The 25782-nt window shown below is 42.8% G+C and overlaps 1 protein-coding gene, 1 non-coding gene and 1 pseudogene across 3 annotated transcripts in view; 2 read left to right on the top strand and 1 right to left on the bottom strand.

Moving 5' to 3' along the window:
- The window catches only part of Ppp6r3 (protein phosphatase 6 regulatory subunit 3), a 112469-nt gene extending 90093 nt beyond the window's left edge, over nt 1-22376 (bottom strand). For both annotated transcript variants that reach the window (XM_032891301.1, XM_032891302.1), the window contains exon 1: nt 22271-22376. The gene's annotated coding sequence lies outside the window, so the exon portion shown is untranslated. The remainder of the gene's footprint in view (nt 1-22270) is intronic.
- LOC116894786 lies at nt 13255-15144 on the top strand (annotated as a pseudogene).
- Nucleotides 22377-22898: 522 nt separating the features above from the next.
- Nucleotides 22899-22971, top strand: Trnaa-agc. The gene has a single exon. It is a non-coding gene; the product is annotated as a tRNA-Ala (tRNA).
- Nucleotides 22972-25782: the final 2811 nt, after the last annotated feature.

Genomic DNA, 25782 nt, shown 5'->3' with positions numbered 1-25782 from the left:
CACACACACACACAGTAGCTGTCTTCAGACACACCATAAGAAGGCATCAGATCTCATTACAGGTGGTTGTGAGCCACCATGTGGTTGCTGGGATTTGAACTCAGGACCTCTGAAAGAGCAGTCGGTACTCTTAACTACTGAGCCACCTCTCCAGCCCTTGGCCTGTTATACTACCCAAGGCCACATTCACAGATGTGGTACTGCTAGTGGGCTGGACCCTCCCACATCAGCCATTAATCAAGAAAATTGCACACAGGCCAATCTGATAAAGGCAAGTTTCAATGAATGTTCCTTCTTCCCAGATTAACTCTAGCTTATGTCAAGTAGACAAAAAGCTAACCAGCACAATGATAATACTAACCACTAGTTTAACAACAATGTAAAGATCTGCACTGGAGGAATAATGAGAAGCAGTGAGCACTATTTACAACTATAATCTCAGAAGGTATGCACCAAGCAAGAACTCTTCAAATATGCCTGGTGAGTGAGCCTGCTTGCTTGCTTTCCCTTCATGGCATAAAGAGTCTGAAATATAAACTGCTTTTAGGAAGGAGGTTGGGGGGAGGGGGGCGGGAGCCAATTAATTAGGAGCTGTTACTGTCCATAAACTAAAGAATTGTAAACAAGTTCTTTTTAATCCCAGCACTCAGGAGGCACAGGTAGGTATATATCTCTCTGAGTTCAAAGCCAGTCTGGTCTACATAATGGGTTCCAGGGCAGGGTTACACAGAAAACCCCGTCTTGAAAACCATAACAACTACAACCAAGAAACAAACAAAACAAAACAGAAAACAATCAAAAAAACATGTTCTTGCCAATTCTGGACAGGGAAGCGGCACAGGCTACTAAGGCCGCAAAGTCATACTGGCTATTTCTTAGCTCTGTGATAAAAGATATATCATCTAACCTGAGAATCCATTCCTGAACTATAAACATGGCATAAATGAATGCTATACTTTCTTCTTGGCTTGACAATTCCTGAATCTAATGTAACAATCAAAGCAGTATGACAGCAATGGTTGAAGGATGCAAAAGAGAGAAAGAAGCAAAACTGAAAACAGTATGTGTGTATACATTATCTGCTTTACATCAGATAACGAGAGAGTGGATCACTAGGGCTGCTACTGCTAAAATGGAGAAATAAGTTGGGCATGGAAGGAGTGGCAAAAGCTAGACAGACTACTGAGCAAACAAAACAAGGGTTCAGATCCTAGCTTGGAAAAAAAAAAAAAAAAAACTGAACTAAAAGTATCCAAACTCTGACATAAGATCACTGAACAAAGATAGCAAAGCCCCCACCTCTAAACAATGTCTGTCAAGGAAGGGGGCTGGGGGGGGGGGAGCCAGTTAATTAGGAGCTGCTACTGGCTATAAACTAAAGAAATATAAAAGTTTGACATATGTAAAGTTAAGAGCATGGGAATCTCCACTAAAGATCTGATTTCTAGGAAATTATATTTTTACATCAGAAAGCTCAAAATGAGAAAGAGGCTCTCAGAGAGCAAGACTGCTGAGGAAGGGAGTAAGGACAGGGCCACAGCAGCTATGAGAGGCACTGATGAATTGACAGCTAAAATAGCATATAGCTGGCCCTTTGATTTCTAACACTCAGGAGGCAGAAGCAGGAGAATCTCTTGAGTTGGTGGAACCAGACTAGTCTACATATCAAGTTCCAAGATAGCCTGGGTCACAGAGAGACCCTGTCCCCGAAACAAACAAACAACAACAATAGCCATGTAGTTTAGCTATCCATTACTGAATTATTCTCTTGGAGAAAAAAATGGATACAAAAACCCATTCCCTAAAAATAATCAAGTCAGGAAAACTAATATGCTTTCATTTTTAAATGTATTATCATCTATCATTCCTTACAGAAACAATACTTTTCTCAACAGACATAAAATTTACCCCTACCATAAATCTTACCTTCTTTTTCAATACTACTAACTATGGTGACAGCTAAAGAATGCAAATATGACACAAGTATAAAAGTGTCAGTTAAAGTGTTAAGAGACGTAGCTCAGAGGTAGAGTGCATGCTTAGCATGCTTAAATCAAAAGTCTTGGGTTCACAGTCTCAAACACACCTGCATACCCCATAGAAAACTGGTTTAACCTAAAACAGAACAGAATCTCTCAACTGAACAGCAATTAAATGTATTTGCTTAATCATAAAGGCTGAGAAAATAGAAAAATGAACATTTACAACTCACAACCCCTTACCTTAAAGAGAATAGGAAAGGGATCATCCTAATCAGGCTTTTAATGGACATCAAATTTATTGAAATCAAAATTTTTACGGGGTTAGGGGGAGGGGAGTCCCTGCACTCTGCACTCACATAAATTTTAAAAAGCAGACCACACCCTATTGGTGCCAAAGAGGGAGCGAAGCTACTCCATAATATTCAATGTCGACTTCCTGTACGGTATTGGGCACAACAAAACTATGCCCACACTACAGACAAGTGATAGCCAAGAGTCCAGATCCACAAAATCAAGACTTCACTCCCTGCCATATCATAAAATCCTCAGGCCACCACCTTGATCATTTTAATGTGGCTAACTGATCCCACTATGCATGCTTCAAAACACTACTCAAGTCAGAAGAGACCAAAGACAGTGAGATAATCCATCTACATGAAGGCTTGCTTATCACTTTACCATCAATGTCTAGCATGCTGTGAATAAAACCTTACCTATAAACTTTGAATACAAACATCATCAACACCCTACGTGGTGACGCACATACAATTCCAGTGCATAGGAAGCTGAGACAGGAGAAGCTCAAAGTCAGCCTTGGCTACACAGTAAGTACATGATCAACTTAGGCTGCACAGCAAGAGTTTGTCTAATAAAAAGGGATTGTAAAAACATCCATAATTGGGAGAAACCGAAAACTTAAAAAAAAAAACCCTCTACATCTTCAGAAATACCCAACACTAAAAATTATACACATATACCTGTTACTTTGTCAGGTAACTTCAGAAACACCAACCACTAATACAGGCCCCAGAAAGAATAATAACATTTCTAAACCATTAACCAAAGTCATCACACAAAGACTGTAAAGAGACTACTATGTAAAGTACAAGCCAAGGTAAGCCTTCCTACCACCTTAGGAAGGCCGTATCAGTAGGTGATACACTGTAAGCAAAACTTGGCACCTGACTGGATTACATCACTGTCTGGCTATGTTCACTAGGAGCACTAACTTCAGACACAAGAAGCCAGCTCAGTCTAACCTACTATGAAAATACAGCCAAGTCACAGATTAGTAAATTAGCATCCAAAGTCAAGAGCGGAGGACCACCTATACCTGTTACAGCCACAGTGAATAAGGAATTTCTACACACTGGTCAGCCCAACTGAGGTTCCTGCTCTTAACACTTTCTCAATGTCACCAAAACTTTTATACGGCATATGAGCAACCAAGTGAGTGAAAATATATTAGAGTAAATTTCTTTCTTTTCTTTTTTCAAGACAATCTCACACTTTGTAGCCCAGGGCAGACTAAACTCTCTATGTACATCAGGCTTGCCTCCAATTTGCTGCCATCCTCCTGCCTCTGCCTCCCAAGAGCTGGGGTTCTAGACATGCACCAACATGCCCTTTTTCAATAAACTAGTATCATTCATAGATTGATCCTCTTCATTATAGCAGCAGCAGTGTAATCAAAGGCACATCCCTTTAAGTCCAACAGGCAAGTCTTGACTAAGGTGGCATGGAGGATCTGTTCTAGGTAGAGAATCTCTTCTCTTTGTGTTTGTCTTACCTACAAAATGGGAGACTTGAGACTAAATCATCACTTTCCAATATGATCTAAGCAATAAGGAAATATAAACAGTATCAGAATGCAAAGAAAAACAAATCAAAGAATACCACCAGTCTCAAATTTTTAAGAAATTACTCAAATAAATTTAAACTGAAAATGACAGAGAATTTAAAGTTGCTCAAAGCCAGATGTGATAATGCACACCTTTAACCTCAGTACTCAAGAAGCAGAAGCAGGCCAGTCTCTTTAGTTTGGGGCCCTCACATACACTAGGCCCCATGCTACATTCAGAGAGCTCTCTGGCATCAGACACTTGCTTCAAACCAAGTAAAATTTTATGTGGCCTTGATGGAAGATATGCTCGTTTCTAGGTACAATCAGGTAAAATGGGATGTAAATTCACTTACAAATCTTATAAGACATCATATACCTTTTCCCTGTGGTGTCGCCCAGTATGTACATAAAGCAGGACCAAGTTCCCCAAAGAGAATCTTAGCAGCCTCTGAAAAAGGAATCCTCACTGACTGACATACATTCTAAAGGTGGACGCCCCCACAGGGTGACCAGGTAACAGTTCTTTTCAAAGGCTCACTCTACAGCCTGCTCTGGCTTATTATACCAGACCCACTGGGATGTTTTTCAATAAATGTTTTTCTTTAAATAAGAAAAAAATTCTTAAAAGATTTTGACTTATAGCTTTAAAAAAAAAAAAGACCACAAAAACAAACAAAAAACAACCTCTAAATCCTTTCCTGAAGAAGTCTGTCAAGTATAGACTTCCTCATGTAAGACTTCCCCACTAATGACCATGTAGTTTTCAACTCTTGCTTTTACCAAAAAAGCCTCATCTCCCAAAAGTGGAGCTGCTGGAGAACAGACATGGGCTTCTCTTAGGTCACACCCACTTTCTTCCCACCATTTGTGCATGTGAACGTCTGTTTCTTCACATCCATCAAAATGCAAACATGATTTCAGTTCCTGGCAGTTCTGAGCTACAATGCAGGTGCTGGGAACTGACCTTGTGTCTTCTGCAAGAACAGTGCACATTCCTAACCAGTCAGCCATCTCTCCAGCCCCTACTTTTTGAATTTTTAAAAGCCATTTATACTTCACTTTTCTGCCAAGTGTCTGTTTATAGTTTTTGTCCATTTCTATTGGGCTGGGCTGGTTAGTGCTTTGTAGTAATTATTTTTATAGCATATGATAGCACTCCCTCTCTAATGAATTACACTCTGGTACTATCTGTACCAGCCAACCTCAAGTCAGGCTCAGCCAGTTACCCTTGCAGTCCTCATTTTAACCTGCTCTCAGTGCAGTTCACCAAGAGATACCTCTTCCCACCTGCCCCCGCCGACCCCCACATTGGAATGAGAATGTTGGCCTCTTTGACCACAAAGTCTTCTTTCTCCCTGGCCATTCTTTTTATCTATACATTACTATCCCAGGAGCCTTTGAAAGTGCAGACTGTGTACACTCTTTATCAGTCTTCCAGATTAACTAGTCCTGAAAAAAATTTGCAAAGCTTAAAAGATCCAAAACAAGCTTTGAGGAAGGAAGAGATCTCCACTGGCTTCTTTATGATCTTGAGGCTCTCCTGCCTCCAGCTCTTCAGCACATCCTAGCAGCACACATCATAACACTTAGCCGTTTCTTAAGTGGATCTATAAATACAATTCTTAAACCAGTAGGATTGTCTCTGTACTTTAAACAAGATGTCCAAGTAGTAGACAGTTCCCATGACTGTCTAAGAGTGAACTAATTATCAACTAAGTAAACTAGTACAGCCAATCACCTAACCAAACCTTCCATTCACCCAAGCTCACTAAAACACACCTCAAATTGTGAGACAGACTTGGCTCCTCTCTGCCACACCTCCAATCTAATCATCAAACTTTATAGTTCCACCTTCAATAGCCCTTCCCTCCTCCCAATTTTCTGCCACTGACTAGAAGATGGACACAGCCCCAAATTTACTTCTACTTCTTTTTTTTTTAAAGATGTGTTTATTTTATATTTGTTAGTACACTGTAGCTGTCTTCAGACACACCAGAAGAGGGCATCATTGCAGATGGTTGTGAGCCACCATGTGGTTGCTGGGAATTGAACTCAGGACCTTTGGAAGAACAGTCAGTGCTCTTAACCGCTGAGCCATCTCTCGAAGCCCTCACTTCTACTTCTTACTTGGGTTCTTTCTTGGTCAGAGTTCTCTACTGCTCAAATGTGCAGTTTGTGATCTATGCTTTCTGTGTGACACACAAATAAGGCTTCTGCACATCTGAACAACAGTGAATTTGAACTGAGATGTGCTATGAAGAAGAAACATCAGTGGACTTCAAAGATTAAATAAGGGGCTGAGGGTATGGTTCTGTGGCAAGACGCTTGTCACAATACTAGGCGCAATTCCTAGTATAGCTCCAAGATTAAATAAAACAGAAAAAGATTTTTCTCATTAATTTATTTATATTGATTGCATACTAAAATGATAGTGTTTTGCAGCTAAGCAGCGGTGGCACACACCTTTAACCCTTAACTCAAGATAGTGGTCTACCTGGTTTAAAGAAGAACAAGTTCCAGAACAGCCAGGGCTACACGCAGAAACCCTGCCTCAAAACAAACAAACAAATGACGTATTTTGAACATACTGAGTTACACACACACAATTCAAATGGCTGGTGATACAATAAATAAAGCAAGACCTACTGCCCCATACACACACACCCATATATATGTATTATGTTTATTATTCTATTTTTACTTATTACAGAGTCACTAGGAAATGTCAGTATGAAGCTGGCACTGTCTTGAAGGTTACACTGAGGGCATCAGCTACTCTCATAGCCACATTTTCTTTAACCAGGTATGATCAAATCATAGAAAACACTGGACCTGGCAAAGGTCAGGTATTTGGGTATATGTCAAATAGATTATGGGCAAAATTGGAACACAATCAATTAAAGACAAAGTATACATTAATGGGAAGTGGTTGGCACTCGCCATTAATCCCAAGACTAAGGAAGCAGAAGCAGGTGTATGAGTTTAAGGACAGTCAGGACTACAGAGTCAGAACCCTGTCTTCAATAAAATGTAAAGCAAACAAAAAACTTTTGAATAAAGGATAAACAATAATTTTTAATTATTTCTTAGTTCAATGGTATTTTTTTTGTTTTGTTTTTCCTTTGTTCTGTTCAGACAGGCTTTTTCTGTTTAGCCCTGGCTGTCCCAGAACTTGCTCTAGAGACCAGAGATTCACCCGCCTCTCTGCCTCCCAAGTGCTTGAATAAAAGGTGTTATAATTAGCCTTTATGTATGAACACATTATAAAGAGCTGTCTATTTCTTTAGTAGTAATCACCCTGTCACTAATATTTCTAATTCTCGCATAAAAGTTCCCATTAAGACTCAGAGACTAAAGAAGATTAGATATTCAAAGTATAAGAAATTTAAAGAAATTTCAGAATTTTGAGAAATCAACTCTTACTGATTATCACAACTCAGAAAGACCCATGAAACGATGGTAATAGGTGGTTCAGCAGAAAAAAAGCAGACAGCAAACTTGGCTCTTGCCAAGAGTAATCAAGTTGACCCATGCCATACTACTGGAAAGGGAATGGTTCCCAAAATGACAGGATTAATACCCAACAAGACACAACATTTTTTTCGTATGTCCTTTAAAAACAAATTGGGACTGGAGAGATGGCTCAGCAGTTAAGAATACTGGCTTCGGGGGCTGGGGATTTGGCTCAGTGGTAGAGTGCTTACCTAGGAAGCGCAAGGCCCTGGGTTCGGTCCCCAGCTCGAAAAAAAAAAAAAGAACCAAAAAAAAAAAAAAAAAAAAAAAAAGAATACTGGCTGCTTTTCTAGAGGACACAGATTCAGTTCCCAGTGCCCACATAACAATTCACAACTATCTGTAACTACAGTTCTAGAGGCTCCAATACCCTCTTCAGGCCTATGCAGGCACTACACACATGGAACACAAAACATTCATTCAGGCAGAAAAATAAAATAAAAATAAAATCTAGCCAGAAGGTGGCAGTGCATGCTTTAATCCCACCTTCAAGTTCCTAACCCACAGAACTACAATGCTTAATGTTCTCTTCTGTCTTGAGTTGCTGTACTGGAGTAATTGTTACAGCAGTGGATAGAAACTGACAGGAAAAAGTCCTCTGTAAGTAAAGGTCCATACACTCTTTATGAACAAGGCTATCCAGACAACCAATGTAACTATGAAAAGAATCTGTGAGACAAGCCCTTGGCTGGATAGGGTGAGGCAGGAGGATATCTGGGGCTTGTTAGAATGACTGACCCATGAATGACCCTGACTCAAAAAAAATAGACACTGTGGAAATGATACTCAAGGTTGTCCTCTGGCCTCCAAATGTTCACAACTCAGAAAAGGCTTGACCTCATTTAAATTTGTACAAATTTAAACCTCCATGGGTGATGCACAACTGCCTATAAATCCCAATTCAAGGGAGTCCAACACTGTCTTCTCATCTGACAGTACCCACACATATGGAATATGCACAGACAGACATGCATGTGTGCATAATAAATAAAACATAAAGAAAACAATTTAAAAAATAAACTACTACATGACACAGCCTCAAGATGGGGGTTGGGGTGAGGGTTCAGAACATAAGGTTTCTTTCTGTAGTAATGAAAATAGTCTGCAGGCCTAAAACCATAGATGCTTCTGAAATACTTTAACACCTTTTTTTTTTTTTTTTTTTGCTTGCCTGCCTTTTGTTGTCTCACTGTATTGCCCTCACTGGCCTAGAACTCGTAGAGATCTGTCTGCCTCTACCTGGAGTGCTGGAATTAAAAACCATGTGCCTCAACACCTGGCATGAATCATACTTTATTTATCAAACAATTCCAAACATTTTCATTTGAGCTTCATAACAATCTTGTTGTGTTTTTTCAGTTTTCACACATTACTGAAGTACTGACTAGTTTTGTGTGTGGGGTTGACACACACTAGAGTCATCAGAGTGGAAGCAGCCTCAGTTGAGGAAATGTTTCCATGAGATCTAGCTCTAAGGCATTTTCTTAATTAGTGATCAATGAGGGAAGGCCTAGCCCACTGTGGGTGGTGCCATCCCTGGGCTGGTGGTCCTGTGTTCCTTCCATAAGAAAGCAGCACCCGCCATGGCCTGTGCATCAGTTTCTGCCTCCAGGTCCCTGCCCTGCTTTAGTTCTTGTCTTGACTTCCTTTGGTGATAACAGCATGTAAACAGAATAGACGACCCCCCCCCTTGTTTTTTGTCATAATGTTTTTTCAAAGTAATAGAAACCCTAACTAAGACAACTAACTAACCCAGTGTTACAGTTAGAAAGCCATTAGGCAAGTATTCAGAATGCTTTCCTGCATGCTGCTAGTTTCCAGTTCATCAGAACCAAAGCTTGCACTGCATGTGCAGGCCTACCTTGCATGTGCAGGCAGCTATTACACTTTTTCATGCTTAACACTTGCACTTATACCATTTACTAATATATTCTATGAATTCATTGTTGAAGATGCTCACTGTAAGAAATGAGCCAATTCAACCTCAACAGTGTAATAAGCGTGTTATGACAGAATCTGCTTTGGGTGTCTGGCTATAGTGTGTTCTTAGTGAAAGAGTGGGAAGAGGATAAAATACAAGAGTCACAGTAAAACACAGACAAAAACAAGGGCCAGCAAACTTAAAGCATTTCTGTAAACATTCATTTTAAATTTCAGGGTGTTGTATGCATGCTCCACAGTTCAGAGGACAACCTGCAGGTGTTTGCTCTCTTCTACCTGATGAAAGAACTCAAGTAGTCAGGCGTGGTGTATGGGGTTATCTGCTGGGCCATCTCACTTGCCTCAGGAGGTTGAGGCAGGAGGATCCAGTTTTAAAGCTATTTTAAACTGCACAAGGAAGCCTCCTGTCTCAATGACAAAAAGTCAAGTTCCACAGACCAACAGTAGAAGTATTCCTAACAGTCTGGAAATGGAAATGATAAACTGTCCATACAACAGACAAAATGGAAGATCAAAGGAAGCACAGGACAGGGAGATGGCTCAAATGGTGAACTCCTTGCCAAATAAGTATCAGGACCCAAGTTCAAATCCCCAGCAAGTACCTACTGTCCCATAGCTGGAGAAAGACATCCAAAGCAAACCTGTGGCTTTCACACACAAATGCACACACATGTATGTGAATGTATATACAAAAGTATTTTGATACATGTTAAAACATGGAAGAACCTTGAAATATGCTAACTGAAAAAAGTGAGTCACAAAAGATTACTGTTCAACTACTCACATGAAATGTCCAGACCACACAGGAGATAAAGATAATATTCTTAGATTGTGTTGATTACACAATTCTGTGGGACATTAAAGTCTATTATTAAATTACATAGTTTAGATCATGTTATATTTTAGTTATTTGGGAGATGAGATTTCATGTAATGAAGGCTGGCCTTGAAGTCAGAGTACTGAATGATTACTCTGAACACTCCCAATCCTCCTACCCCGACCTGCCAGTGTACTAAGCTAATGCTTTTGGTTTGGAGCTGTTATTTTTAAGACCCCTAAGGTGTGGCTCACCAAACTGGTAAATATAAAATGGTTTGACAATCCAAAAGAGCCATCAAGGACCATTTGAGAACGTTTGTACTACCTCTGGAATTGAAGCTGGACATGTCCCAACAGCCTCAATACTCCAGTGTGTGCCCTGGAGACATGCTTTCGCAATTTGTGTCAAAGTTGTTGACAGCAGCTTTCTCTTGCTGGAAACAATCCTATTTTCTGACATCAGGACAATAAATGCATAGAATGCAACATACTCAACAGGAAACACAACACAAAGTGAAATGAACTTCACCTGAGGTGTAGACACACCTCACTATCTTCCTCAGCTCTAATAGCAGTTCTTCCCCACCCCTCTCCAACAATGTAATCTAAACATAGAAGACTCACACTGATGTGCAGCCCAGCCCTTTCTCTCCTCTAAACTCTAAATGTTGTTTGCTCTCTGAAGTGACCCAAAGTGAATGAGCCCAACTCCAACTCCTGATGTGGCTTTACAGCCTGCTCCTCTACAGCCTTCCTCTTCCCGCAGCAAGCCAAAGTCCCTATTGTCATCCTTTACTTCTCTTACACCCATATCCTGTCTGCCAGCAAATCTCATCTGTTCTCCCTCCAAGAAGGATTCAGACTCCAACCACTTCTCAATACCATTCCTGGTCCCCTTCTGCCCAAGCTGTTACAACTGCTCCCCTGGATCACCGCCATGGCCTTCTAAAGCCTCTCATGACAGCTGCACAGCGACAGCTATTCTTAACTCAGCTGCAATGGGACCTTTCTGAAACCAGACCATGTCACACCTCTGGTTCAAAACAGACCTATTTTACCATTCTCTCCCGAGGATCTTCCCACCCCTTTATAGTACTCATGCATGCTGGACTCATTGTAATGATGCCCCACATACCCATGGCCTCTTGCCTTGAGCTTTCATCTTCTAGGCAAAGTGTCCTTCTCAGGTATGCCTAATCTGAGCATTGCCTTTCAATCTGAACAGCCTGCCCCTTTTATCTTCTGCTGGCTCCTATCAGTATCCAGATAGCTACTATACTAGTAACTCTCTGCTGACTTCCCCACACTAAAATCATACATTGTATAAGGACAGGAATACGGGTCTGTTTTGTTCATTATTAAGACAGAAATTATTCAAACATCTGGAAAACAAAATGGATTGTCTTGTTGTTTTCGAAACAGTTTCTCAGTGTAATCAACCCCAGTTGTCCTGGACTCAACTTGTAGACCAGGCTGGCCTCAAACTCAGAGATCTACCTACCTCTGCTGGGATCAAAACTATGTATGACCAAGCCCAGCTTCCAAAAAATGGATCTTGAGAACAATGTTAAAAGAGAGATGTTCACAGAATAAGATTCAAAATTATAGTTTAATGACATGCAAAAATTCAGTCATTATATAAGGAGACATTCATAGATGGCTACACAGAAGTAAAGAAATAGAATGCCTTGAGGAGGTCAGAGAGAAGAAGGTGGTCGGGGAGGACACAGAGAACCAAAGGGAGTAACAATACTTAAAACTGGCTAAAGTATAACTATCAGTTCTAATTTTTCTTATCTGTACCCATCATGACATACACTTTTTGAATTCATGAACTCATTATACTTGAAATTAAAAACGAGATGTGAATGGGTACCACAGTGCACAAGTGAACAAAGCAAAGCCCTTCAAGCACAGTCACCTTTTGCTAGACTGTGGCTGCTTTCACACATAATAGCAAAGGAGCAGCAGGGACTATTTGCCATCTGATCCTTAACAGGAAATGTTTACCTATGTTCCTCAATGGAACTATATAAAATCATGATGTAAAATCTGTAAAGAAAATGAGTATAGCTGGGAAGTAGTGGTACATGCTTTCAATCCCAGCACTCAAAAAGAGACAGGTAGATTTCTGAGTTTAGGCCAGACTGGTCTACAGAGAATTCTAGGACAGTTAGGGCTACTCAAAGAAACCCTGTCTCAAACAAGCAAACAAGAAAAATAAATAAAGACTGCATCATCTGCAGACCTGCACCTAATATGTACTTATTCACATCATGTTGAAAGACATACAGCTCAGCCAGGTGGTGGTGATACACACCTTTAATCCCAGCACTCAGGAGGCAGGAGCAGGTGGATCTCTGAGTTCCAGGCCAGTGTGGTCTATAAAGTAAGTTCCAGGACAGACAGGGCTACACGGAGAAACCGTGTCTCAAGAAAGGAAGGAGGGAGGGAGAGAGGCAGGGAGGGAGGGAGGGAAGGAGGAAGGGAGAGGGAAAGGAAAGGAAAGGAAAGGAAAGGAAAGGAAAGGAAAAGAAAAGCAGACAGACATGTAGCCCTACAGAACAAAGAAACACCACAGCAAAGATAGCTGTGTTTATATAGTTCTGGAAGCCAGTAAGAAAAAGACTGTAAAGTTTACTTTTATTTGTATGTCTGTGCCTGTGTGTGGTTTGTACATACATGTGAAAACAGTGCCTGCAGAGACCAGATGGGGTGTCATATCACCTGTTAAAGGAGTTACAAGTGAGCTGCCTGCTTGCAGGTACTGGGAATGAACTCCAGTCCTCTGGAAGAACAGTACAAGCTCTTAATCATGAGCCGTCCCTCCAGTCCCAAAACAGAGATTTTAAAGATAAATGTTTTAGAAATCATACTGCAAAACCTCACATTTATGCCTTCTATTCAGTCAGAGAAAAAGCATTATATTAATATGCAAGTGTATCTATCCACATGTAAAGTAAACACATAATATATTCACAGTTTAAAGGGAAAAATTTACAAATAAATTCTCCAAAATTTCCCTCAACAAAAATCCCCAGCAGCCAGAACTCTTCTAGTTGGCCAGAACACACATCTCCCCTTAGGGCTCTCACTGGCCTCACAGAGCTGCTTCTGTGCATAGCTCTACTATCAGGGAGAACAGTGAGAAGAGTGATGCAGGTACAACCGTACTCAGGCTGAACTGAGGCCAACACTACTCATTCCCAGGTAGGAGACAGGCAGCAGAGAGGAAGACAGGTAGGAGATTCACACAGCTGGGAAACCACATGTGGCAGAACTCAAGACTACTACCTGAGGTTTGTGTACTCTTGACCACAATATATTCTGAACTGAGGACAGATGTCAAGCCCTCCATGAGCTCATGTCTATAACCATAAAAGGTGCCAAATGCATAGGTGCTGAACTTACCTGAAAGTAAACATCAATCAGAAAGGCCTATAACCCAGCTACTCAAGAGGCCAAGACAAGAGTACTACAGGTTTTGAGTTTCATAGCAAGATCCAGCCTAAATAAAAATTAATTAAGTTCACAATATGTTATCTTCAAGAAAACAATAATTACTGCTTGGTCTTCTGGCCAAGACCAAGTTAAGTGCACTAAGCACTCTTTAAAAAGAAAAAGTCAGCACCAGCTATCTATAACAGTGTAAGGAGTCAAAGCCTCCACTGGGGCAAATCCAGCTCCACCAAACCTATGATGTACAGATGTCCCAGTTAGGCACAGTAGAAGTCTCTACATGCTTCCCCAAATGCTCTCTTTTTTTTTTTTAATTGTGGCCCTTACACAGGCATGCTTTCTCCCCACCACCCCCCCCCCCGGAGCTGGGGACCGAACCCAGGGCCTTGCGCTTGCTAGGCAAGTGCTCTACCACTGAGCTAAATCCCCAACCCCCCAAATGCTCTCTTAATCACAGCTCCAGCTAGTATCCAGACATCAGTCTCTAACTGGTAAAGGGGAAAGGACTTTCTTAAAAACTAACCAAAGGTGCTCGCTCTGGCAGCACATATACTAAAACTAGAACACTATAGTAACCAGTCTGGTTACTGTACAAGGATGTAACCTTGCAAGAAACCACAAGGATGTCACACAAATTCGTGAAGCATTACATATTTTTCAGACTATGGCTCCAAATCCTGAGACCATCAGAGTCAGCAAAGGAGAGGAAGAGAGAAAGAAGCACAGGGAATTCAGCAGCATCTGGTCCAAGTCCTCCAAAAGGATGATTTTGGAGTTACTTGGGTGGATGCCTTTGCAAAACTGGTGCTCCAGGTAGATAAAAAAAGTTGAGACTCAGGATGTAAAGAATTTGACTAAAGTGTCAGTGAAAGAAAAGCTGAAAATGTTGAGAAAAGAACTACCAGAGCTCTTGGAGCTGACCAAAGACCTGAGAGTCAAGTTGTCAGAAGCGAAGAGTGAGTTAGAGCCATTTGGAAGCTGGTACCTGGTAACTAAGTAAGAATACCCTCTACATGAACTATTGCTCAGTGTCAGCTTTTACTTGATCTTGAAAGCCAGGAGAGTGTCTGCATGTGGACATCTAGTTATAGAAAGGCTTATTACCTACAGAACACTGATCAACAACCAGTCATTGTGGAAACTGTCCTCCAAAATCTATCACCTACTCGTGCAGCCAAGGATGTTGTTGTAAACAAAGAACTGAATCTAAAAAGTAAAATTAACCAAAACCAAGCCAAAGCCTGTTTCACAGACTGCCAGGCTGCTGATTTGACTGAGTCTGATGAAGCTGCACTAATACTATAAGGAAAAGGAAGACAGGCAAAAGGTGAAGAGAAGAGAATAGTGTTGAAGAAGCAGCTCTCAATGATCAAAATGCAAAGAGTCATATCTACCAGATTGCTAAAAATAGAGGGCTTACACTGAGGAGAAAAGAAAACTGATAGAAATCCCAGAGTAGATAGGGAAAAGTTCAGAAGAGCCAAAATTTGAAGATGAGGCCAGGTTTGTGGTGTTCATAGAAAAGAGCAACAGTATAGTGGTGAACTAGCCAACATTTGTGCTGGAGTTAAAAAGTATATTGTTTAAGTAAAATTGTTCCTTAGCCTGGTTTTTGGCAATTATTTTATATCAATGAAAATATTTTAAACTTCGAGGCCAGTCTAAATTCCAGAACAGTCAGGATATACAGAGAAACCCTGTCTCAAAACAAAGTATTTTAAACAACAACAAAAGAAACCTAACCAAAGTTTGAAAAGAAATATTACATTTATTTCTTTGGGAAGGAAACAAAGGCATGTATCTGGAGATAGGAGGAAAACTTGCTAGAGTTGGTTTTCTCCTCCACTACATAGGTTCTGAAGAGCAAACTCAGAGTGAGGCTTGTCAGCAAGTGCTTGGTAAAAGCACTGAGCCACCTCACCAGACCCCTTTCATCAGTATAGCTCTCCACACTTGCAGCACCGTACATTACAAGGATGATGTTGAAGATGGTCAGCAAGAACCTAGAGGAATTTGGCAAGCTGAGGCAGGAGCCTTTAACTTTTTCTCAACTTAAAGTCCAACTTGAGCCACAGCCCAAGAACCTTCATCATAATGGGGCTGGGGAGGGGGCAATATCAGAGACAATGGGGGCAGAGACAACACATAGAATGTAGAAGACTTGATAGGTCTGGAAACAGGGAGTTAGCATTTTCAAGCAACAAATATCCATCTTGTTATCTCGCAGCTGCTTCACCAGCCTGGGAGAACCAATAGTACTTTTTAAACCACCCAAATCAAGGAGATTCATCAAAGTAACCATTCTGAGAAACAAAGAACCATTTTTATATTTTTTCTTAATAGCACCAGGGACTTAAACCTAGGGCCAAGAACAAGCTAGGCAAAAGTGCTTTTTAAATATTTATTTACTTGTATGTGCTTAAGTATATGTATGCTTGTGTGCCACATTCGTGCAGGAGCTTGCTCAAGTCAGAGGATATCAGATCCCCCACTGGAGTTAAAGGCCGTTGTGAGACATCATGTGGGTGCTGGGAATTGAAGCCAGGTCCTCTGCAAAAGCAGCCAGAGTTCTGAACTACTTAAGAAAATCTTGTTAAATTGCCTAGGCAGACTCTGAGCTTGCTATCCTCCTACCTCAACCTCCCAAGAAGCTGGGTTACAGGCCTACACCAGACACATTTGTTTGTTTCCAAGACTTCAGCTACCCAAAGTTCAAACAAATAAGCCAGTCAAGCAATAGCAGCCCCTTTCCCTAAGGCTTCTACTTAAACCTTATCTGGCCATGCCAAACTACTGCTTCTAGGACCCTACTGGGATGCCTTCTGCATCTTTAAAACTTCTCTAGATCACTTAAAACTCAATGTAATGTGATACTGTATAAGAGATGTTATACTGTACTATTTAGGGAATAAAGGGAAAATGAACTTGTCTGTGTGTTTAATACAGACAGATACAGAACAGCAACCATCCAAAAGCTGAGGCACAGGACACAAAAGCATCACACAAAGCATTGCAGTGGGAGACACTGAAGATCTGTGAAGTGGCCAATGGCCACAGCAGATCATATCTAAATTCACATTTATTACAGGAACTCAGTAAAGTGCTCCACCTGTGGCAAATTCAAATTTGGCTTTTTAGAACTTTCTGAAATGTAGAAAGTCCATTTAGTCCACGCTGTGTAAACATGGAGCCCAATGATACAGAGGGATGACTATATAACACTGACAGGCTTTGTTAACTGTAACTGCCAAGCTCTCCCTCTAGACCATAGGTCCTTAAGGACTGTTCATTAATGAATTCCCTAATACATTTCTGACAAAGAATAGATTCAGTTAAGACAACTGCTGATCAAAAGTCATGAAGACTAGGAGCTGGAGAAATGGCCCAATAGTTAAAAGCACTTCTACTCTTGTACTAAAAACCAGAAAACAAAAACAACCTAGGTTCAGTTCTCACATAGTTGCTCACAAACACTTGTAACTCCAGTTCTAAGGGATCCATCCAATGGCCTCTGCAAGCACAGCAGCACACACACATAAATGCAAACACTCATGCACAAAGTAAAATGAATCTAAAAAAAATTAAGACTAGAAGTAGATGGCATGATGGCTAACAACTACAATCTTAGCACTTGGAAGGCAGACACTGGATGACAAGACCCTGCCTCTAAATGGGGAGAGGGGACAGTATTAGATGGTAGAAACAGGACAGTGGTTAAGTATTGTGGGTGGGCTGACTGCAGTCCTCAGTACAACTACAGGCGCGAGGTTCAGGACTGAAGTCAGAAGGCATCTCCATGACTCCTGTCTTAGAATGTGTGCAGATGGTACCATTTAGTGCTAAACATATAGTTTTTTTAACAACTTGCATCATACCAACTTTAAATACAGGCAAGGACCTCTGTTTCCCCCCCTACTTCCTGCACATCTCTCCAGGAAGAAAGACATTCCTCCACCTGCATCAGAGTCCAGGACAGAACTCCTTTCCCACTGGGCATGGGCACTAAAAGCTGATCATACCATATACTCCCTCCACTCTATCCTCAAAAGTTAGAACTGGGTAAAACAATGCAGGGCTAACTCTCTGGGGAAAGGCTTTCATTGTTTAAAAAAGCAGGGGTGGAAAGGTATCTAAAAACAAAACTGACAGTTGATCATCAAGATAATGGCAAAATTTTTTAAAAATACTACTACTGATAATAATAAAACTCAAGAGTAGTATGTTATTTGGCACTGGGGCAAATCCTAACTTGCTGCTAAGTTTCAAGCTCAACATGACAATGTATTTCATGAGGTAAAGGAGAAAGTCTCAAAGTTACACTTCAAAATGTATTATTATAAAGCTAAATCTTAAAGCATCTGACAGATGATATACTGATACCCTGTTTTCCTACCACTAACCAACCTCCAAGGCAGGATCCAGGTACTACAGACCCAGCTTCCCGCCTACCCAAAGATCCTGGAACTAAGCCCTCAGATCTGCACTCGACAACAGTAGTTCTAAAAGGCAGTGGCACTTCAATATTGTCTAGGAAGATTATCAAAGTACATTCTCCCACCTGCAAGATGGGTCAGTGGTTAAAGATGCTTACCATAAACCTGATGACCTGAATTGGATCCCTGGGACCCAAATGGTAGAAGGAAAGGAGAGACTTGCAAAAGCTGTCCTCTAACATCCACATCTGTGTGCACTGCAGTACATGTGCACATAAGAGCTCACATATACATAATAAATCAATTTTTGAAAAATTAGTCTTAACTCTACCATTAATTTCCAGAGGTGAAGTTCAACATCTTCAACGCGGTCTTAAAGTATCCCAAATAAGTCTCATGTATGTTAATCTATCATGATGTCAGCACCACTGATATTTAAGGCTGGATGGTAGCAAGGGATGGAGAGGGTAGGAGGGTGGGTTTACAATATTCTATGCACTGCAGGTTTAACAGTACGCTTGACCTCTACCCTCTACAGCACACAAGAGGTCTGATAAGCCAAAAAGAATGCTTCCTAAGGGGAAAAAAAGTTGGAAAACTCTCACCTAGTATAAAGCACTTGCCTAGCATGAGTAGGACTAGAGGTTTAATTACCAGGACCACAACAACAAGAAAAAAATTATTTTACTGATTTTTTTTTTTTTTTTTTTTTTTTTGGAGGAGGGCTGTCTCATTGTTTCTTTGAGATAGGGTCTCATTATATGGCCCAGGGTCACCTTGAACTCCAGGCTCTTCCTGCCTCTGCCTCCCAAGTGCTGGGATTACAGGTATGTGCTACCATGCCTAGCTCCATTTCTTTGGGTACTACAGATAGATTTCAGAGCCTCATGTATCTTGATCAAGTGCCTTACACAGCCAGACTCCACAATCTAGGGCAATCTTTGTGGGAGAAAGAAAGAAAGAGAGAAAGAAAGAGAGAGAGAGAGAGAGAGAGAGAGAGAGAGAGAGAGAGAGAGAGAAAACAAAAAAAACAAAAACAAAAAACTTCAGGGGGCTGGAGAGATGTCTCAGAGGTTAAGAGCACTGACTGCTTTTCCAGAGATCTTGAGCTCAATTCCCAGCAACCACATGGTGGCTCACAACCATCTGTAATGAATCCAATGCCCTCTTCTAATGTGTCTGAAGACAGCTACAGTGTACTCATATACATAAGTAAATTCTTAAAAAAAAGAAATGCTTAAATTACCCCTTTTCATCTGTACACATTACATTCAAGCATACTGTTCCACATAAACATGTATCTATCATGGATTAATGAAAAAGAAAGGAAAGTCAGTTGGCATCTTGAGATAGGACAAATAACTGGAAGTCAAAAGGTCTGGTCAGTATTTTTGATATTCTTTAAAAGAAAAGCAACTTCTCAGCCTCCACTGCAGCTGAGATCTTGACACACAGGGGCTAGGCCAGACTCCTGCCCTCTTCATAAAGTAAACTTGGTGCTGAGTTTTAGTTGAACAGATATCTGGAAGGACTTCTTTATCATTTACTCTTCCGAAGTGTAGTCAAATGCAAAAATATAGATCAACGTACACTGGTAACATCTGAGATTTCAACTATCTCTACTACTAAGTTAATCACAGAAGATCCAAGTTGATTATCAACCCTAACAAATACTGTTTTAAGGAAGAAATGCTTACTTGTAACAACACATTTTTTTCTAGAGGAAACCCAAAATTCATCTTAAAGCAACTAAGTAAACCCCACTTAAAGTCCTAACTTCAGTGCTATCCATTTTTTTGACCAACTGTACAATGCTCCTTAAGCAGTTAATGCAAAATAGCAAGCTTTTTTTTTTAGCTGGTTGGTTTTTGTGCAGTTGGGCAGGGGGTGCTTTACTTTAACAGCTAAAGCCTGTTAAAGCAATCAGTATATTCAAGTCTACTTAAGATGGAGTCCATCAAAATATGCTTCCCCAGTGCATAAAGCAATCCAAGTCATAAGCAACTATCACCAAGAGTTGTCCTCTTTTCGAGTACCATGGAGAAGGTACAGGGCAGACATTTAAAAAGCTGAATTCAGGGATGACAGAATGAATGAAAGACACTAGGGTTCTTGGCCAGACACAGTGAAGTGCAGAATAGGTCCCAAAGCACTCCCGCACCAGAGCACCTACAAGCTGAGCACACCTTTTCCAAGGTGGTTTAGGACCATATCAGATTCAAATTCTGAAGTATTGACAAAGACTTTACCAGTTTTGCATTCCTAATACAAACTGTTACACAATCTAAAAATCTGATGCTCAAAAACCATCAGGTTTCAGAACATTTAAAGATGAGGCATGTTTGCACCTTTGCTGAAGCTCTCAAGACTGCAGTCTCGATTGCAATAACCACCAGGGAAACCTAAGATTATGATTTGGAGAAACTACACAAGAAGCAGTACCTAGAAGCAGCAGAGGAGGGATGCTGTCTAAGTTCCTGAAGGTGTTTTCTCTGCCTAAGTACTGGTTTAGACAAAACACTCTCAAGTGATTTAACAGATTTTTCAACAGCCCTTCTCATGGAAAAAATTAAAATAACTTCCAGTAATTATTTTAGCCCAGCTGATCTTAAACGCATGGCTTTCCTAATTGTAGCTAAACATTTAAAATTTAATTTTAAACTAGGTGTGATGGTACACACCTCTACTCATGTTTGTCAGGGAGAGGCAGCAAAATCAAGAATTTGAGGCCAGACTTAGCTGAAAAGAAAGGTCAAGAACATCCCAAACTACAGGAGACCCTATCATCTCAGAAAATAAATACTGAGCTGGGTGTAGTGGTGCATGACTTATTAATCCTATTACTAAAGGCAGAAGCAGTAAAGATCTCCTGCCACCTAGTTAGACCCTGTCTCAAAAACAAATAAACAAGACCAAGCTGAATTTGATAAGTATGGACACTACTGAGCTGATTCTATGTGCAAAGCACGAGTCTAGCAGCTTTGTGCTAACTTATTTACATATATACTCAGTTACAGGTGTAATATGTACATGTTAAATATAACTGGAACCTAACATGAGATAAACTTATGGAACAAACTTGTTTTCTTGGGCTACAGGGGCAAACAAAGAGGACTAATTTGTCCAAGGTCACAGGACTAGAAAGTGGCAAAAAAAGATTTAATTTTTTGGTGGCCCAAAAGAAAGTTGAAACACCATTGGCAACAGGGATCTTGCACCTTGCGATTTCAAGGAACATTTTAGTGGGAGGAAATCTTAAGTCCCTTTCTTACGGGCTGTGTCATCTGCAACATGACCTTGAGGACAAAAACCAAAGTAAACTTCACTTAAAAAAATGAACAGTATCCATATTAACAAGTGCTCTGATGGAAGGAAACCTCGGCCAAGTGTCGCCCCACCACCACCACCACCACCACCGTAAAAGCAAAACATAAACAAAGCTCTGATCCATCCTAAAGAGACCACAGCAGGTAAGAGGCAAATGACAGTAGGTCATGCGGTGGAGAAGTCCAGGCACAGAGCTAATCAGACCACTCACTCTGTCCCACCTACGACTTCAAGTTCAAGTTCTAATGAAAAACAACGGGACTGGGGGACGGGGGAAGGCCTCCAAGTTAACAGTGAACCGAGCTTTAAAAGGGAGGTTCTTGAAGCCACAAGAGAAACCCCTCACTTCAGTTCCAAAACACCAAGGAATCTCCAATGCCCGCGTCTGTATATAATAAGAGACTCAACGGCGGAGGCTGAAGATTCACTGCGATGGCCCCGGGAGACTCGGAACTGGTTTTTGTGTATTCCGATGACTCTGCTAATGCCTAGAACCCACAAAACTTGTTTCTCGGAGGACAAGAGTCCAACAAAGGCCTTCGCGAAGCTCTCCAGCGAGTTGACAAGCTCCGGGAGATCCCGAGAAGTCACTGGAAAGGCCCGGGCGCGGGAGCCGAGGAGCTCGCCCGGGACCCCCGACTTGGCTCGGGGCGCGCCTCGCCTCGTCTGGGCTCCCGCCGAGCCAAGGCCAGAGTCACCTCGGCGTCCAAAGTTCGCAGTCGGCTCGGCTGACTGCCAACGCACAGCCAGGCTGACAGGAGCTGGCGGCCCGGTCCTGGCCAGGACTGGACGCAGCCTCCCGGGCCGCCGAAGCAGCCGATTCCGGGGGGGAGGGGAAAGGGGCCGGGACGCTCCCTCCCCACGCCGCCCGGACCAGACCACCGTCCCCATCGGTCAGCAACTCGCCCGCGCGACCCGCGCACCCCGAGCCGCCTCCCCCTCCCCTGAGTTACCTGGAAGCGCCCACGACCCGCAGCTAGTCGCGCTCAGGCGGGAAAAGGGCTCACCGACACCATCAGCGAAGCGCCCAAAATGGCGGACGTATCAAGCAGGCCTTGAGTTACCCCCGCCCTCCCTCCGGCCGCCCCGCAACCAATCACAGCATAGACCCCGCCCCTTCCCAAGGATCATTGGCCTGTCTCTCCCGCCCCCCACAACCTATTGGACCGCCCAGCGGTTCCCTCGCCTCCACTTCGATTGGCTTTGAGGCCTTGTCAGTCAAATGCGAGAGGAGCATTCTTTTTCCCATGGTCTTGACGGATCCGGAACCTCTAGGACCCCGGTATCTGTGAAACAAGTCAGAAATTGAGAGAAGCTTAGGCTAGGTCCCTCTGCCCCGTAGCAACAGCGGGGCCTCGCGTGACAGATGCTTGGGACCACCAATCCGCATAGTCAATGCATTTTAAAACAAATGAACCAAGCCAATCCCGGCTGTGTAGCTCCGGATGCAAAGAAGCCAATGGGGTAGCACAATGACAGCAGGCGGTGGGGCAAACGGCCAAGGGGGTGGAAAAAGAAAAAAAAAAAAACCGGTGATGACGTGAATCACAATACAACCTGCGACGGAAGTTAATTATGGCTGGGGAATTAGCTCAAATGGTAGAGCGCTCGCTTAGCATGTGAGAGGTAGCGGGATCGATGCCCGCATTCTCCATGTGTAGTTTTATGAAAGACCATCACTTTAGTCAATTCAGACAGAGCAAAGTGGGATCCCTGAAAATGGGGTGAGAGTGTAGGGTTTCCTAATACAAAGAAGACCAGGCTGTGTATTTTGTTACAGAGAAGAATTTTATACATGAATTTCTTCCAAATGTTAGTGTCCCGCACCTATTGTACCAACATTTGCCTCGCACCCAAAATGGAGTCCTGGACATCAGGGTTCCCACTCTCAAGCCCTGCACTTAACACTGTTATGGTTAGTCCCGGTTGTAAATTCTCCTGGGGCTGTATAAAAAGGAGAAATTGAGCTAACCACAAGCATTCTTTATCTCCTGGCTGCATGACAAGTGACCGGCAGACTCCTACACATGCCCCCTTGACTGCCCTGCCATATTGTTCTATATCCTCGAACTGTGAGACAAATAAACCCTTTCTCCCTAAAGTTGCTTTTGTCAGAATATTTTATCACAGCAACAGGAAAAGATACTAAGATGCTCCCTTAGGCCCTTCTGACTAACTTGCCTGGATCAGAATGGGCAGGACAGAAGTTCAGGAGCGCTGCAGCTGAGTTTCTGATGCTAGAAAGTCTTTCATGAAGCAAGCCTTCCCATGACATCTAGAAAACAAGTGACCAAAGTGATCAAGCTAAAGGGACAGACTCTCCTGGGAAAGCAGTAAATCATAAAGAGCTCGAAATCCCTAGGGTGTTAGTGGCAGGGAGAGGAAGGGAGTTACAGACCCCAGGGAGGGGCTTTGGAGTTTCAAAGGCAGGAACGACCCAGGTGTGATGGGAGACTGGATAGCAGAGGTAGCTGAGTCACACAGGCCTTGAGTGCAAGTGCTGGCACCTCAGACAGCAGCTGCCTGGATATCTCTTCCAGCAGGTCCAGCAGTCCCAGTCCCAGGCTTCTCCACTGAAGCTCAGAAAGCATATAGTGTGTCCCCTAAGCATCTTCACTAGGCTGCCTCTAGGCATCCATCCTGTGGGGAAAGTGACAGAGCCTAGCCCTTGAACTGGAGTTGACAGGACCTGCCTTGTTGGACACTCAGTGCTTTCCCCAGGTTCCCAATCTCTAAACCCCACCCCTATCCCTTACACAGGTCCAGCATGCCTGAGTCCTCTGCCTCACTCATTCTGGCTCTGAATTCCACTACGAGGGTAGCAAGAGAGGGCTGTTACAGTTATGCAAACCCACCCTGGCCTCCAGTCCACCTTCCAGGAGAGCTGTACCTGGAAGCAGATTCCAGAAAAAGTTCCTTGCTAGTAGATCCACAACAGCATTATAGTGCCCATTTTACACACTAGCTCACTACGGTCCAGAGATCATTCTGACACCAGAGGCCATATAGGGGTTGGGTGACCTTGGCCAGGTGACCTAACCTTTCTGACTCCAGTTCTCAGAAGTGCAATGATAATATCTACCAGCCCTTGTCAAGCACACTGCTCCAGGCTCTTAGAAAGATAGTGAATGTTAACTCTGGAACAAAGAGGCTAGAAGGCTTGCCTGAGGCCACATAACTAGTGACAAACATTGTTAAAACTGAGGCCTATTGATGAAGAGTTTCGTGGCAGAAAGCTCAAGGCGGGGCAGCAATTGAAGGCTGGGCCATGGCAGGAAGGGTCAGCTGGGAGTGGGAGGGCCAAGCTTGGGGTGGGAAGGGGTCCTGCCTTCTGTGCCATCTGTGAAAGCAAAGCCCAAGCTGCCTCACTGACCAGACCAGCCCCCTCCCCCCTTCTGGATGAGTCATCCAGTGGCCCACCAAACCAGTCTCCCTTCATTTATTTGTAGTGAAAGCACCTGCTGGCACCTACATGGCACTATTTTCTCCCAGATTCACATGGGTCCCGGGGGTGTACGTATTACAACTAAGACATAACCCACTACCTCACTCAGGCCAGGGTACTTAGCCCATAAGTTGTCAGATATGGTGCACTCATTCCTAACCTAGCCAGACACATTTAAGTCAGAGATGGCTTCCTAGGGAAGGAGGTACCTGAAACTGAAGCCCACTTGTCAGCCCCACAGAGCCTTGGGATCAGAGGAATGACTGACTTGGCAAGCTTTGCATGTGACACAGATTGAGCTCTGTGTCTGAAACCTTGCAACTTTGAAGGGTCTCCTCCCCCTCCCCTCCCCCTCCCCCTCCCCCTCTCCCCTGTCCCCTGCCTCTCTACCTCTCTCCTCCCTCCCTCTCCACCTCTCTCCCCCTTTCTCCCTCTTTCTCCCTCTTTCTTCCTCTCTACCTCTCCCTCTCCACCCCCTCACCCCCACCCCTGCCTTTCTCTCTGTCCCATTCTCCTCACCACTTCCTTCTGGAGTTAACAGTCCACTTTTCAGTCCATTTTAAAGAGCACACCCATTTAAGATTTTGTTTTAAGCCTGATCAGTAGACAGTGGAGTAGAGAGAGAGAAAACACCTAACTGCTGCTCCTTAAACTTTGGGAGCAAATACAGAGGTGACTGGGTTAAATTCATTGAGGACATAATGTAAGAGATAGCAAACTCCCCAAAGGATGTTTGACATGCCCGCCATATACTGCAACAGGAAGGGGAGCTCTGCATAAAAACTCAGTTAGGTAAGTTGGACCTGAGGAAGGAGCCTCCAGGGCCTTTCATTCTTTTCTCTTCCACTCTCTGCTGACACAGACCCAGGAGATGAGATGGGGCCATTACTGCCCTGGCAGAGGACAAGGTCCAGGAGGGCTGGGCTGGCATACAAGCTATTGCTGGGTCAGGTCAAGAAATCCTGAGGTTTGCCAGATCTGGTGGTGCAGGCCGGTAGGATTTGCTGAAGGAGGCGGAGG

Source organism: Rattus rattus, chromosome 2 (genome assembly GCF_011064425.1).
Source record: "Rattus rattus isolate New Zealand chromosome 2, Rrattus_CSIRO_v1, whole genome shotgun sequence".
Lineage (NCBI taxonomy): Eukaryota > Metazoa > Chordata > Mammalia > Rodentia > Muridae > Rattus > Rattus rattus.
This window is presented reverse-complemented; position numbering and strand designations above follow the sequence as displayed.